The sequence below is a fragment of the Canis lupus genome, chromosome 35, assembly GCF_003254725.2.
Source record: "Canis lupus dingo isolate Sandy chromosome 35, ASM325472v2, whole genome shotgun sequence".
Classification (NCBI taxonomy): domain Eukaryota; kingdom Metazoa; phylum Chordata; class Mammalia; order Carnivora; family Canidae; genus Canis; species Canis lupus.
Genome location: NC_064277.1, coordinates 8427742 through 8441843, shown reverse-complemented (window position 1 = coordinate 8441843; position 14102 = coordinate 8427742).

Sequence of the window (14102 nt, the reverse complement as noted above, 5' to 3'; positions counted from 1 at the left end):
AACTGGCTGTTTTTATAAGAAACCATCTTAGTAGATTTCTCTTTCCCTATTGGCTCTATTGCAGATAATGCTAAATGTCTAAGTGAATGAAAGCTAGCTGTTTTCTTTCTAAAAGAATTTATATTGCTAAGACCTAAATCACATTACAATAATCATACATGGCGTAAGCAGGAAAACAGAAATATATACATAGAAATATACATGAAATAAAAATTTATTTCGTGAAAAATTATTACAATGAAATAAAACTAAAGACAGCAGAATCATGGTCACATATTATTTGGTTGTGATGAAAATTGATTAAAAGAACTTCAGAAGGAGGGGAGGGGAGTTGCTAAAAGGGTTATTAAGAAAAGAGACTTCAGACTTCAAATAGTTGCTCTAAATTCAATAGTCATGTTAGCAATTTATGGGCTTGATTATACCTTCAAAATGAACAATAACCCAGTAACAACTCCCATAGAAGGATACTAAATTTTTATGATATGGAGTAATCAGATTGGCAACCATACGTATAATAGACTTGATTCAAAGGAGAAACAATTCATGATAACAAATTTCTTATAAAAAAAAGGACAAACTCTCATTTTTAAGACTAATTCAAGTAACTGAGAAAAGCCATTGTCACATTGAACCTCATTGTGGTATTTCACTCTCTGTCTGTATGAGGATAACAAGAATGCATATGAATATCTTAAGCAGATACCTATGGAAAAATGCATCATGATGCTCTCAGTACAATAAAGGAAAATAATGGGTCTTCAGTCATTATTAACACAAATGACATTTTAAAAAGGGAGCTAGGGGATCCCTGGGTGGCTCAGGGACTTAGCACCTGCCTTCCACCCAGGGCGTGATCCTGGAGTACTGGGATCGAGTCCCGCATCAGGCTCCCTGCATGGAGCCTGCTTCTCCTTCTCTCTCTGCCTGTGTCTCTGCCCCTCTCTCTCTCTGTGTCTCTCATGAATAAATAAATAAAAATAAATAAAAATAAATAAAAAATAAAATAAGGGAGCTAATATTTTTCTAGGCTTTTAAATTTATCATTGATTATAAAATTTTATTTTAAGGGCTTTAGCTTTTAAGTAGAAAGAATTATTTCTTTAAACTTTATATACAATACCTTAACAAATTAAAGAAAATAGCCATGTTCCATACTCTCCAGACTTCATTTAATTGTATCTATTTAACTATAAAAACATCTAAAGAAAAATAAATTAAAAATAAATAAATAATAAAAATAAAACATCTAAAGTACAGAGAAAATAAAAGTAAGCAAAAACATATCTTTGTTATATATGTTATAAACTGAAATAGTATAGAATACAGTAAAGTTCTCCCTACTTCTTGGATTCTTTGTTTATTTGAAAAGCAAAAATACAATGTACTTAGAAAGCAGTTTTATGTCAATTATATATGGGTATTATTTTAATATATTAAAATATTAAACATACCTTTATATTGTACTATTAGTTTCTTGGCAGACCTTCAGAATGCATTTTGCATGCTGATTTGAGATTTGTTTTTACCTACTTTCTATTATTAAATATAAGAAACATTGCCTGTAACCACAATTACAATTAGCCAAATTTTAGTATGACTTTCACAAATCACGCTAGTATAATAGAATCTTTCAACTTATTTATTACAGAAGTTAGTTTAAAAAAATCTAAAATAAACCATAATAGATTTTATAGATAAATCAAAGCTTTGATACTAACTATAAACTTTTATTCAATTGTATCAATGAATTAAAACTTACCATTTCCATAAAGCATCTTGGGAAAAATTAGCTGATAAAGATTTCCTTTGAATAGTTCTCTGAAATAGATACAAGACTGATTTGTCCAGCACTAAGTTTTGCTAGGTAACAATTGTTTTATTCTAAAAATGCAAAGCACCCTTTTAATCTCTGCTGAAATATTGTCTCCTAAAACACCAGTGCAGGAGACCCTGGACTTGTACAGTGTGGTGCCCTGGCTCAAGGCATATTCAAAATTCAAAGTTCTTTATGAAGAGCATTTCTGCTGAATCCATTTGAAAACAGAAAGTAATAATAGCTTTTAGCTTAACTTGTTTTAAAATAACCTACTTCCAGCTATTGGATGGTCAAAATCTGTGCCCAGAAAATACAGAAGCAATAAGAGCAAAACTCCACAAGGATAATGTTTGCCTTTGGTGTGTGAAATTACAAATAAGATACTTCATTTGTAACTAATTCACTCCAATAAGATTTCCATGTTGTTCCTACATCCCTTCTCAGCCAGACCCCCAGGATGATCCTCTTTTCTCTCTCCTTCCTCCATGAAACATTGATCTGTGCTCCTGGATTTTCTATAGTACTTTAACTCCATCTCCCTTCAAGTGTACCACCAGAATTAATTAAAATGCTCTGAAACTGCTCTAATACGGTAGCCAATACTCCTGTGCTACCTGAAATGTGGCTAAACCTGCACTGAAATATGCTGGAAGTGTGAAATTCACACTGGATTTTCAATATTTTATGTAAAATAATAATAATAAAATATATTATTAATAACTTTCATATTATTACAAAGAAAAAAAGGAAGGAAGGGGAAAGAACTGAAGAAGGAAAGAGAAAGAAAAAGAAGAAAGAAGAAAGAAAGAAATAAAGAAGAAAGAAAGAAAGAGAAAAAGGAAGAAAGAAGAAAGAAAGAGAAAAAGAGAGGAAGAAAGAAAGGAAAGAAGGGAGGAAAGGAAACAAGAGTGTTAAAAAGTAAAGCAAAACCCAGCCCAAGATGGAGTCACTTATGCTAAGCCAAGTACCAAACTGGAGTTTAATATCTAACCTAACGGCAGTTTCAACCACACACCCCCGCCCCACCCAAGAAATGTAGTCTTAACTGGTCAATCAGGAATTTTCTGGTCAGCCCCAGTGAAGTATGGGCCTCCTCCATCAAGTGAAAATGAAGTAGTCTACCTAATAATACCCCATTTCTTCCCTTAAGGAATGTATCCTTGTCTGAAGAGATCCTTTCTTTCCTTTTGCTAATAATTTTCTTGCCCCATTTTTCTTCCTATAAAAACCTTTCATTTGGGACACCCGGGTGGCTCAGTAGTTGAGCATCTGCCTTTGGCTCAGGTCATGATCCCCGGGTCCTGAGACTGAGTCCCACATCGTGCTTCCCACAGGGAGCCTGCTTCTCCCACTACCCATGTCTCTGCCTCTCTCTGTGTGTCTCTCATAAATAAGTAAGTAGGTAAGTAAGTAAATAAATAAATAAATAAATAAACAAACAAACAAATCTATCTTAAAAAAAAGAAAACTTTCATTGTATACAGCTCCCTTCTTGCTGCTAGATGAGATGCTGCCTAATGCATGAATGGCTTAATAAAGCCAATTAGATCTTCAAATATACTAAGTTGAATTTTTGTTCTTTAACGATGTTGATCACATGTTGAAATGATACTCTTTCATCTATATTGGATTAAATGAAACCACTTTTTCCACTTTACCTTTTTAAAGTAACTAGCAGGAAATTTAAAATTGCATATGTAGTGTATATTATGTACTGCTCTAAGAAGTAAAAGGAACCAGATGGTAAAAAAAAAAAAAAAAAAAACTCCATAGAAAGCATTTTAGGAATAATCTTGTAAGACAATTACTTATTACAAAAGTAATTTATCAAATAACTTATTACAAAAATTACTCATCACAAAAAAAAATAATTGTCCCAAAAGGGATTCTCCAACTAGGTGCTAAACAAGTCAAATAAGTATATCTTTCTCATTACATATGTGAATTCTTCACTTAGACTTTTGTGTCACACAAATTATTAATGCTGAGAAAGAAGGGAAGTGGGTGCTAGTATCCTCCCTCATATCATTGACGCCTATCACACTATAATTAGTTGTGTAAGTATCTCTACCCCAAGACTGTGAACTTTGTGAGGGCAAGAATCTGTGTCTGTCTTACTCAGAGATATGTCCACAACACCCAGCAGAGTGTCTAATTAATAAATGCCCAATTAGTATTTACTAAATGAATGTGCAATAAAAGTTAACTAGTTTTTCTGTTCAGTGGCCCTGGAGCCACACATTTACGAATCAACTTCCTAACTTGAAAATACTATCCAATTATTCTTTACAGCAGAGATAGAAAGGAAGTGATCAATAATAATAATATGTAAACGATGATGTGGAGTACACAGTTAGCTAGATAAGAGCAAGGAACTTTGACTTTGATGGTGAAAAAGACAGAAATTGCCAGTTACCTGTGCAGCGCAACCAGGAAAAACCCCAGGGGAGCTTGCAAGTGCTCTTCCCTATAACCACTGCCCTAAAGTAAACCATAGCTTCAATATAATTTATTTACACTGTGGTTTTGACCAACCCCTACCCCCTCCCTGCAGGGAATGTCTGCCATGGTCATTCCCAGAAGGACCATATAGGGCCAAAATCTCCCCATCCCAATCTGTACAAAGAGTCACTTTGATGGTTAGACGCAACCTCAGTTGGGGATCATCCTGTGCTTGGACCTATAACCCCTATGCTGGTGCCACCTCTGGGCCTGCCCACTCCCTAACCTGGAGTGTACTTTCTCTCTGACCACTATTAAATGCATGCTTGCTTGCTTGCTTAAGAGTTTGGCTCTGAATTCTTTCTTGGCCAAACTCAAGAAGAGAGGTGGGGGAACAGGACTCCCCACTAGCTAGAAGGTAATATTAATAAAAATAATAAGGGCATCTATGGGGCTGAGTGGGTTAAGCCTCTGGGACTCTTGGTTTTGGCTCAGGTCATGGTCTTGGGTTCTAAGATACCACTTGGCACTGGGCTTGGAACCTGCTTAAGACTTTCTCTCTCTTGTGATCCCTGGGTGGCGCGGCGGTTTGGCGCCTGCCTTTGGCCCAGGGCGCGATCCTGGAGACCCGGGATCGAATCCCACATCGGGCTTCCGGTGCATGGAGCCTGCTTCTCCCTCTGCCTGTGTCTCTGCCTCTCTCTCCTTCTCTCTCTGTGACTATCATAAATAAATAAACATTAAAAAAAAAAAGACTTTCTCTCTCTCCTTATCCTTCTGTCCCTCCTCCCCTCTAAAAATAAAAAGAATAATAATAGCTAACATTTACTGAGACCTTAGCAGATGATACCCATTGTGCTAACCATTTAACACATTTAACCCTTTCACTTAGTATTATAACTAACCAAATTAAGTACTGTTATCATCCCCACTTTACACATTAGAAGACCAGAACTTAGAAGATTTAAGTCATTTACCCAAGGACACCCAACAAGCAAGTACCAGTGCAAGGATATAAATGTAGTCTGACTCTAGAACTTAGACTTAACACTACACAAGATGATTTTCTGGGACATTCAAGAACCTAAGAAGCATAAAGAATGCCTCCCAAAATTGTCCTGGGAGATAAAATGCAGGAACATTTATATATACGTGCTCATCCTCCACCGGGTGATGGTTGCCCAGAGATATTAACTTCTCCAAACATTTTTTTTAAGAGTGTGTCAGCAGTTGAGCATCTGCCTTTGGCTCAGAGCATCATCCCAGAGTCCTGGGATTGAATCTCAAATTGGGCTTCCTGCATGGAGCCTGCTTCTCCCTCTGCCTGTGTCTCTGCCTCTGTGTGTGTGTGTGTGTGTGTGTGTGATGAATAAATTAAAAAAAAATCTTTTTAAACAGTAAGAGTCTATTTATTTAAGAGAGAGAGAACATGAGAGGGGGGAGAGTCAGAAGGAGAAGCAGACTCCCCACTGAGTGGATAGCCTGATGCAGAGCTCAGTCCCAGGACCCCAGGATCATGACCTGAGCCAAAGCAGACACTTCACCAACTGAGCCACTCAGGCTCCCAATTCTCCAAACCTTTTAAGGGACAGTTTTGTGTGGGCGTGGGCATGTGTGTGTGTGTGTGTGTGTGTGTGTATGTGCACAGGTGCATGCATGCGTATACAGAAAGTTTAATTCCCAAGAGTTAGCAGAATCTGCTAGAGAGCCTACTATTGCAACACTGCTGAAGCTGTAGTTGATTACCATCTTCTTCTTTTCCCAACATCCATCCTAGATTCATTTCACCCTTGGCCAGTGCCACAGCTGATTGCTTGCTTACTGGGGTGACAGACATTTGAGCCCTTGGTTGCTTTGCCCTTATAAGGCCATTGTTACTGCCTACCTTCAGCAATTTTACTGCCCATGGAAACACCAAGAGACACCCCTTGTGAATCCTCTAGCTTTGTAGACAAAGATCCTCCTTGCTCCCACTAAATACAGTAGCGTTCATAATGAACAAGTCCCAATAAGAATCCAGGCCTCTTCTCTACCTGCTTGCCCACTAGTATGAGGTACCCATATAATCAAGCTGTAGTCATAACTCCAGTTTCAGTGGCTCCTATTATGGTCCCTGGTTCCTCCATGCAATCAGAATCTCTAATTATTAGAGGAACGGGAAGCACAACCTCTCCAGTTAACTCACTAAGAGGCATTGGAGAAAGGCCAATATTATTTCCACTTCTTGGTTCCCAGTCTCATATATTCTAGCTATGTAGGGCACAAGATCATATCTATCAGCTAGTGGTTTTAGGCACATCCTGTACGGTGGCCTTCTAACTCTATCAGGGTATTGTTTCTAAGAAGAAGATTTGATGTTCATTAGACCATAGCAATGTCCTATTAGGCCAACTGCTTCCAGGAGAGGTGACACACAGTAGGACCAGTAGAACCCATGATCATGTAGCCAATTGTGACACCTCCTTTATCATAAAGTAGATCCCTTAGTCAGAGACAGTATATCAGAAAATCAGGTATTTTGTAAATCCACCAGATTGTGGTACTGGCAGGTGTACTGTGAATAGGACAAATTCATAACAAGGGAGTTATCAATCCCATAAGGTCAAATCTCTCCTCTCTCTAGGAAACACAGGCTCTTACGTAATCAACCAAGTAGCTGGTTGCTCTCCTTTCAGGATTTACCATCAATCTTTGCTGCTGACAGGCTGGACATTTCAAGAGTTATACCAGCTTTAGTAAGCAGGAGCTTTAGCTGCAGGGCCAGGCATGCACCCCCTCTTTGACATCATGGCTTGTTATGCCTACAAGCATATCAGGCAAGCACTGAATTAGCTTGAGAACAAAAGCTAACTAGCCCATGTTGGACAAGTCATCCTGGCCATTTGCTTACTGAGTGCCTCCTCTGTAATAAAGATTCTATACGAGGCAGACAAATAGGACACACAGATTCATGAATTTTGTGCACACACCCTTAGATCTAGCCACAGGCCTCTTCTATAGCTCCTTGTCTCCAATCTATCAATCTTCTACCTTTTTACTCCTGAAGAGAAGTAGACCAGAATCAGGAGGGAAGAGACCAATTCTCCCTCCATACTAGGTGGACAATCAAGTGCTCACAGTTCTGTCCAATGGGGGGTATTTCACCCAAATTTCTTCTTAGGGCTGTAATAGAGCAGTAACGCATTTTCAACTCACACCAAGCTATTCAGCCAACCAATCCTTGATAAAGATCTGCATTGGGCAGCCCATGTGGCTCAGCGGTTTAGTGCTGCCTTTGTCCCAGGGTGTGATCCTGGAGACCCAGGATCGAGTCCCACATCGGGCTCCCTGCATGGAGCCTGCTTCTACCTCTGCCTGTGTCTCTGCCTCTCTCTCTCTCTCTCTCTCTCTCTTGTGTGTGTGTGTCATAAATAAATAAATGAAATCTTGGAAAAAAAAAAAAAAGATCTGCATTGTTGGTGGTGTTGCTGTTGTCGTCATTTTCATTAATTCATCTTGGGAAGTCTGTCATGAGGCCACAGGTGTGAGCTGAGGGAGATGTATTGGTGCAACAGAGGTAGAGGATATCTAACTTACTTTGCTTGGCTGCTCAGGCCTGATCTTTAGCATACCATTTTCCTCTCAGGTAGATTGCTGCTCTAACCTGTCCAACCTTACTTATGACTCAGTGGATCTGAATTTGGTCACAGCTAGGTCATGGTGGGCATCAGCCCCTTCACAGCCACTTCATGTCCCATGATTACAGTCTATGAGGCCCCAGGAACATCACAGGAGCTTGTCCAAATCAAGAAGTCATCTGCTACAGAAGGCAAGCTCTGCCCTGCCACCTAACATTGTTCCCTATAATAGGTGCCTCCAGCCCCAGTGAATCTACCGGGTCATGAATCTCAAGTGGAAGAACTGCTGATACTCCATCCAGTACAGCTTGGATCTGCTACAGAGCAGATCTGGGCCACACTCAGAGCTGAAAGTGTTTCGAGTCACTTCGTGAATAGATTGGAACAGTATTCCTAAATGTGGTTTATATGACCTCCAAAATCAAGGGGCCCTCAAATGCTGCCTCTCTCTCTCTCTCTCTCTCTCTCTCTCTCTCTCTTCAATAAGGACTGCAAAGTGCAATAGATTTTCTTTCACTTGAAAGGATGTAGCCAATGCTTCTGTGTCTCTCCTGCCTTTCCTTCAGCAAATCTCTGATTTGAGCCATAGCTCTGATGAACATTTTTGTGGGAACTCAGAACTACTTTGTACTTGCAGTATTTCAACTCAAGCAGACACTGTATCTCTGCCTCCTGCCCCAGGGTCTCCTTGATACTACAGGTGTCTTTTAGACGGTGCTCATGTATGTTCTGAAAGCTGGAGGGATAGGAACTGTGGGTAAATGATCCAAACTCCAGTCCTGCAGGCTTTCCAGAGCAACAACCGCTATATGAATCCTGGCATTGCCTTTGCTCATTCTCCGTCCTCCTCTCCTTGTTTACCTTCTACTTCCTGGGATGACTCTCCAAATTACCTGCACACAAGTTCTTGTCTCAAGGTCTTACGTCAGGTGAAACCAAATTAGGAGAGGATGCCACCGACTCATAAATCATTAGATGCTTCTAAATTAGGCATATTCTGAATCCTTCTAGGTTTTATCTCCCCCTCTGTGGCACTCTTCCTAGAATATCTTCTTAAGATATCCAGCACTTGCCTTCTGTTCTCTTGGTCCAATGAGCAGGATGTCAATGATATAGAGGACTTCATGACAATCAAGGTTCTAGCAGGATTCAATGTTGACAGAGAGGAGAAAAGTTATCCTAGCCCTAGAGAAAGAAAGTGAAGGTGTACTGAAGTCATTAGCACAAGGGAATGAAGGGCTTTTGTTCCACTTTATGGATGGGACATTTGCTAGCTTGATAATCATTTGACAAGTATGAGAGGCTGTTTTATCTATTTTAACAAAAATAGGACATCTGGCACAATAGCACGTGCTATTGGAGCTACCACATGGTTAAGTTTACAAAATCTACCAAAATTCAGCATGATACTCCTGATTTTTTTCCAAAGACCAGAAAGATGAGTTAAATGAGTTATGATGGAGGTCATCATCTGTACATTCCTTAAGTGTTAGCTGGGGCAATCTCTGCAATTCCTCTTGGGTACAATAAACTTCTGATTTGTTATTCTAGTCCTGCGAGGTGAGATGATTTCAGGCCCTTTCACTTGGCCCTCCTTAGCACAAGAGCTCTTAATGACAGTGTCAGAGAGGAATCTATCAGTTGTTAAGCACGTCAGTGCTCCCCAATTACACTTGGGGGAGTCCATAGACACATTGGACACATGATGACACAGATTTTGGTGTCAGTTTTCGTCCCTGTGTAATTCACTTTCCACACTGTGCTCCTCCCTGGGCAAATGGCATTCGGTCCCTTTGGGGAATGTATTTAGAGCATGTATTGTAGATAATATGTAGTGGCATTACAGGGTTCTTCCTCAAGGTACCTGGCTTTCCCCTCAGTTGATGGGTCTGAGTGTGAGGTTACTTGTATTAAGGCAGTTAATGTCTGCCTTTTGCTCACTACTTCTTCTGTCTTCTTCTGTTTGTTCTTATGGCTATTCAAGGCAAATAATCCACTTGGGATACACATCTGCCTCACTATTAGGAAAACATTTAAAAAAAAAAGAAAACACTTTGTGAGCTTGTAAGCCAAGGCAACCTGGTTTCCACCTTGGCTTTCTACTAGTTTTAGTAATTACATCTGCCTTGCTTACCTAAATGCTGCCACAGGGCTTCTGCTCTTCTGGAATCCTATTACCTCTGTCTTACCCACTATTTATTAGGGATCCTAGTTCCATGGAAGCATCTCCTATTTCAGCCTTGGCTTACAGAGGAAATCAAGTTTCTCAAAGATACCAGTGGCCTTCTCACCAGTATTCTTCATTGTTTTATGGAAGGCAGTGCCCACCCAGCCCTCCCAGGAAAAATGGTCAAGTATTGGATTCTTCGTTCTCACATAATAAATTCATTCCAAAAATACCCATCTCCCTGATTCTTTCCTTGATATTCTGTCAAGGTCATTTTACCAACCCTACTTCATTTACTATGGGCTATCATTGCACCTAAGTTTCAACAAACCATCTCAGGAGGGCATTGGAACTGCCTCTAAGTGACCTAATCTGACTATTACATTGAATCATGGAGATTGCCCCTATGTTATTGAATCCTCTGTGATCTAGCCTGATATCTTGTCCCCTTCCCCCTACCCCCAGTCCAATACCTCCTGGATTTTAGCATGTGTCCTCCTAGTCACTGCCATTTCTTATCAGTTAGATCTAGTGATTCCTTGGGTGACACAATTATTTCCTTCCAGAGAAGGGACTGCACTTCTCTACTCAAGCTGTACTAAGAGCTCACCCTAATTTTTAGTCTGGAGGCAATGAAGGGAGGTTGGAGCAGATCTTGAAGACAAGCATGATCGTGTTAGGCACCTGTCTCTGATGAGGTCTTTTCATTGTCTTCAGGTGGGAGTGGTTCTTTTTCCCTGCACAAAGGGGAGGGGGGGTTTTCTACCTGCCCAAAGGGCTCAAGGGAATTTCGAGGTGGAAGGCTCCTGAGATCACCCACACAATTTTCCCCTTCCTAGGTTCTTCTCTTCCCCTATCAAGGCCCTGAATCTAGCATTAGAGATCTGCCGAGGATGCACATTCAGTTACCAATCAACTCAGCCATCTCTATAACTAACTCTTGAACAGGAGTTGTAGCACTCTGTCCTGTGGATGCAAACAATGAGGATCTCTTTAGATGCTGATATGAAGGTTTCCTATCTCTCCTGGTGAGCCCTGAGTTGATAGATGGATGTCCATGAAAGTCAAAATAATAGAAAAAAGAAAAAAAAAAGAAAAGAAAAGCCAGCAAATTCTGCTGTATTTCTAAGTGCCCTTGTCTCTTCCCATTCAAGTGTTACAGCTACCATGCTCTAGTATTTCATTGTTCATCTTCCATCATGCACAGGTAAAAGAAGCCTTAGTGATTGTGATTCCCCAGTGCACCAGGAGATATTCCTGTTGCTATCTGACTAGTGAGTGACCTGGACACCTGAGGGGCTGCATTTGATGCTTTCTTCCTACACCAATGTTCTTAGGTTGGTTTCCCTCAAGAGCATAACCAAAAACAGGTACTTGTGGACAGGTCATTTGAAAGGTGATCCTATTGAGAAGCAGTGAGAGAATGAAGAGAAAGGTATACCGCAACAGCTGAAGTTGCTGAGCAGACAATTCAATTTCCCCAGGACCTCTTGAGAAGCACCCAGAATGGCCCTACTGAACTGCCTTGCTAAAAGTAGAGGCAGAAGGCTTTATCCATCGGATACTGTCATCCGTTGGTTGAAGGCTGGCCCTGGAGTGTTAACTCACCAACACTTCAAAGGTGTGCAAGGTGTGAGTGAAGAGGGCTACTGTTGCCATCAGTCCACAAAGTCAGAGGCTCCTCAGGGTAGAAAGCATAGAATGGAAGAGAAAGGAAGCTGTCAGGGAAGAGGGACAACTTTGCATGAAACTCCCTACAACCAAGTCCAAAAACAGAGGCAATGCTCAGGATATGAGTCAGGACACCATAGGCTTTTGATGCAATAGGACTACGAATTTCTTAGGAGTTGATAATCAGTTCATAGCTGCACATCTTTAGTTACCCACAACTGCCATCACTAGGGTCTCACAGTGATGTAATGGAGTCAGTATCTATTAAACATCTACTCTATAATAAGTACTACTCAGATACCTATCATTTACCTCACATTTGACATGTAAAAATATTGCACTTATTGTACTACTTTGCTAGAGTTGTCATAACAAAATACCACAGACTGGTGCCTTAAGCCACAGATATTTATTTCCTCATGGTTCTGGAGGCTAGAAGTCTAAGATCAAGATATTGGTTGGATTGGTATCTTCTGAGGCCCCTCTTCCTAGCTGTCTTCACATGGCCTTCCTCCTATAAATACGTTTGTCTTCAAATTCTCTTTTTTTCTTTCTTCTCTTTTTTTATTTTTTTTGACAACTTCTGCATATCACCTTTTCTCCTCCTTTTTTCTTTCTGTTAAATGATTGCTATTCTTTCTTTGAGTGTATTTAAGGGATTCCCTACAGAGACAGCCAGGTACATGATATACAAACCCCAGCTCGTCCTGGAAAAAAAAAGTTCTGAGACCGCCAGCCACTTCCCAATTCCCAATCCCCCTATCTTTTTTTTTTTTTTTTTTTTTTTTGAGAATGCCCATCAGCTCGGATTAGGGCCCGCCCTTATCGCCTCATTCTACCTTAGTTACCTCTTGAAAGATCGTGTCTCCAAGTACAATCATACCTTAAGATATTAGCTGCTAAGATGTAAACATATGAATTTGGGGGGAAAACACAATTTAGCCTATAATATTGATCTTTACACTAAAAAATATTTTTAATATTAGATTAAAGTACTGCTTATTTGAATTAATATAAAAATTACTCTGAATTCCTAAAGTTTTTTTCCCATGTACAGTTTTTTTTTAAAGTTTTATTATTTTATTTATTTTTCAGGCACATGATATATCTTTATGACTGTAACTTCATGCTTTATTTAAACATTACATTCTATGTTATTTCCAGTATTTTCTTTCTCAGAGTCTAAAACAAATTCCAGCTATTCTCTTAGTGTATTTTCCAATCAGTCTGGAATTGGTGTTAGCTGATAGAAACAATCTAGGAAGGATGGGACTTGCTAGTAAAGAGGGATATGATAAGCAGCCCTCAGTGAGGCAAGGCTGAATTTTCACAGATCAGCTATTACCAGTTTTCCTGTTTTAGTTTTGCTTTTGGAGCTCAGCATATTAGCATTACTGTAGCTCTGATTACTGCCTCATCTAATGTCTCTATTCATTTTGATTAACTCTACTTCAACTGCCCTTCCTTCCCCCCTTTTCCTCTATTCCAAAACCCAATGGAATCCTTATAATCTAGGTTCTGCTTTTTAGAGGAAGCTTTCATAAGCCATGCCAGCCAATATTTCACTTGTTCTGGCTTCCTGTACTATTGTCCTAACACTCATTTTCCATTTCATCTTATTTATTTACCAAATATTTACTGAGTGCAGACTGAATACCAAGATGTACCAAGTTCTAAATGATGGCACCACACCTCTGAATGAGACAAAAGTCTCTGTCTTCATAAAACAAACGTTCCAATAGGGCAAAATAGGTGGGGGAGGCACAAGCAACAAATATATGGGAATCAATCATAACTGTTATGAAGACAAGAAATGCAGAGTGAGGACAGTGTCTTAGTGCTTCTAGATAGGGTAGTCAGGAAAAGAACTGTCTGACCAGGTTCCATTTGAGCAGAGACCTGAAGAAAGTGAAGAAGCACCTCCTGTGCATATCTGAGAGAGTAGTGCTCCACACAGAGGGAACGGTAAGTCCAGAGCACTGGTGCTTGGTGTTCTTGGAGAGGGTAGATGGATTCTGAAGAGAGGCTGTAGAAAGCTGTAGAGAGCTTGATCTTCAGATCAAGATCTTTCTTCTTCTTCTTTCTAAGATCAAGATCTGAGAAACCATGGTAAGGGTTTTGAACTTTAATCTGAGTAAAACAATAAGCCATTGAAGAGTTCTGAGCAGAGGAATGGTAAATTCTGTCACAAGTTCTAAAAGGATCATTCTGGATAAATAAATAAATAAATAAATAAATAAATAAATAAATAAATAATAAAAGGATCATTCTGTCTGCTGAATGGAAATTGGAATTAGAAAGATCACAGGGAAATGGAAAGACCTATCAGAAGGCCACCATAATTGTCCAGGCATGAGTAGAGTGTATCTTATCACATCTCTTGTAC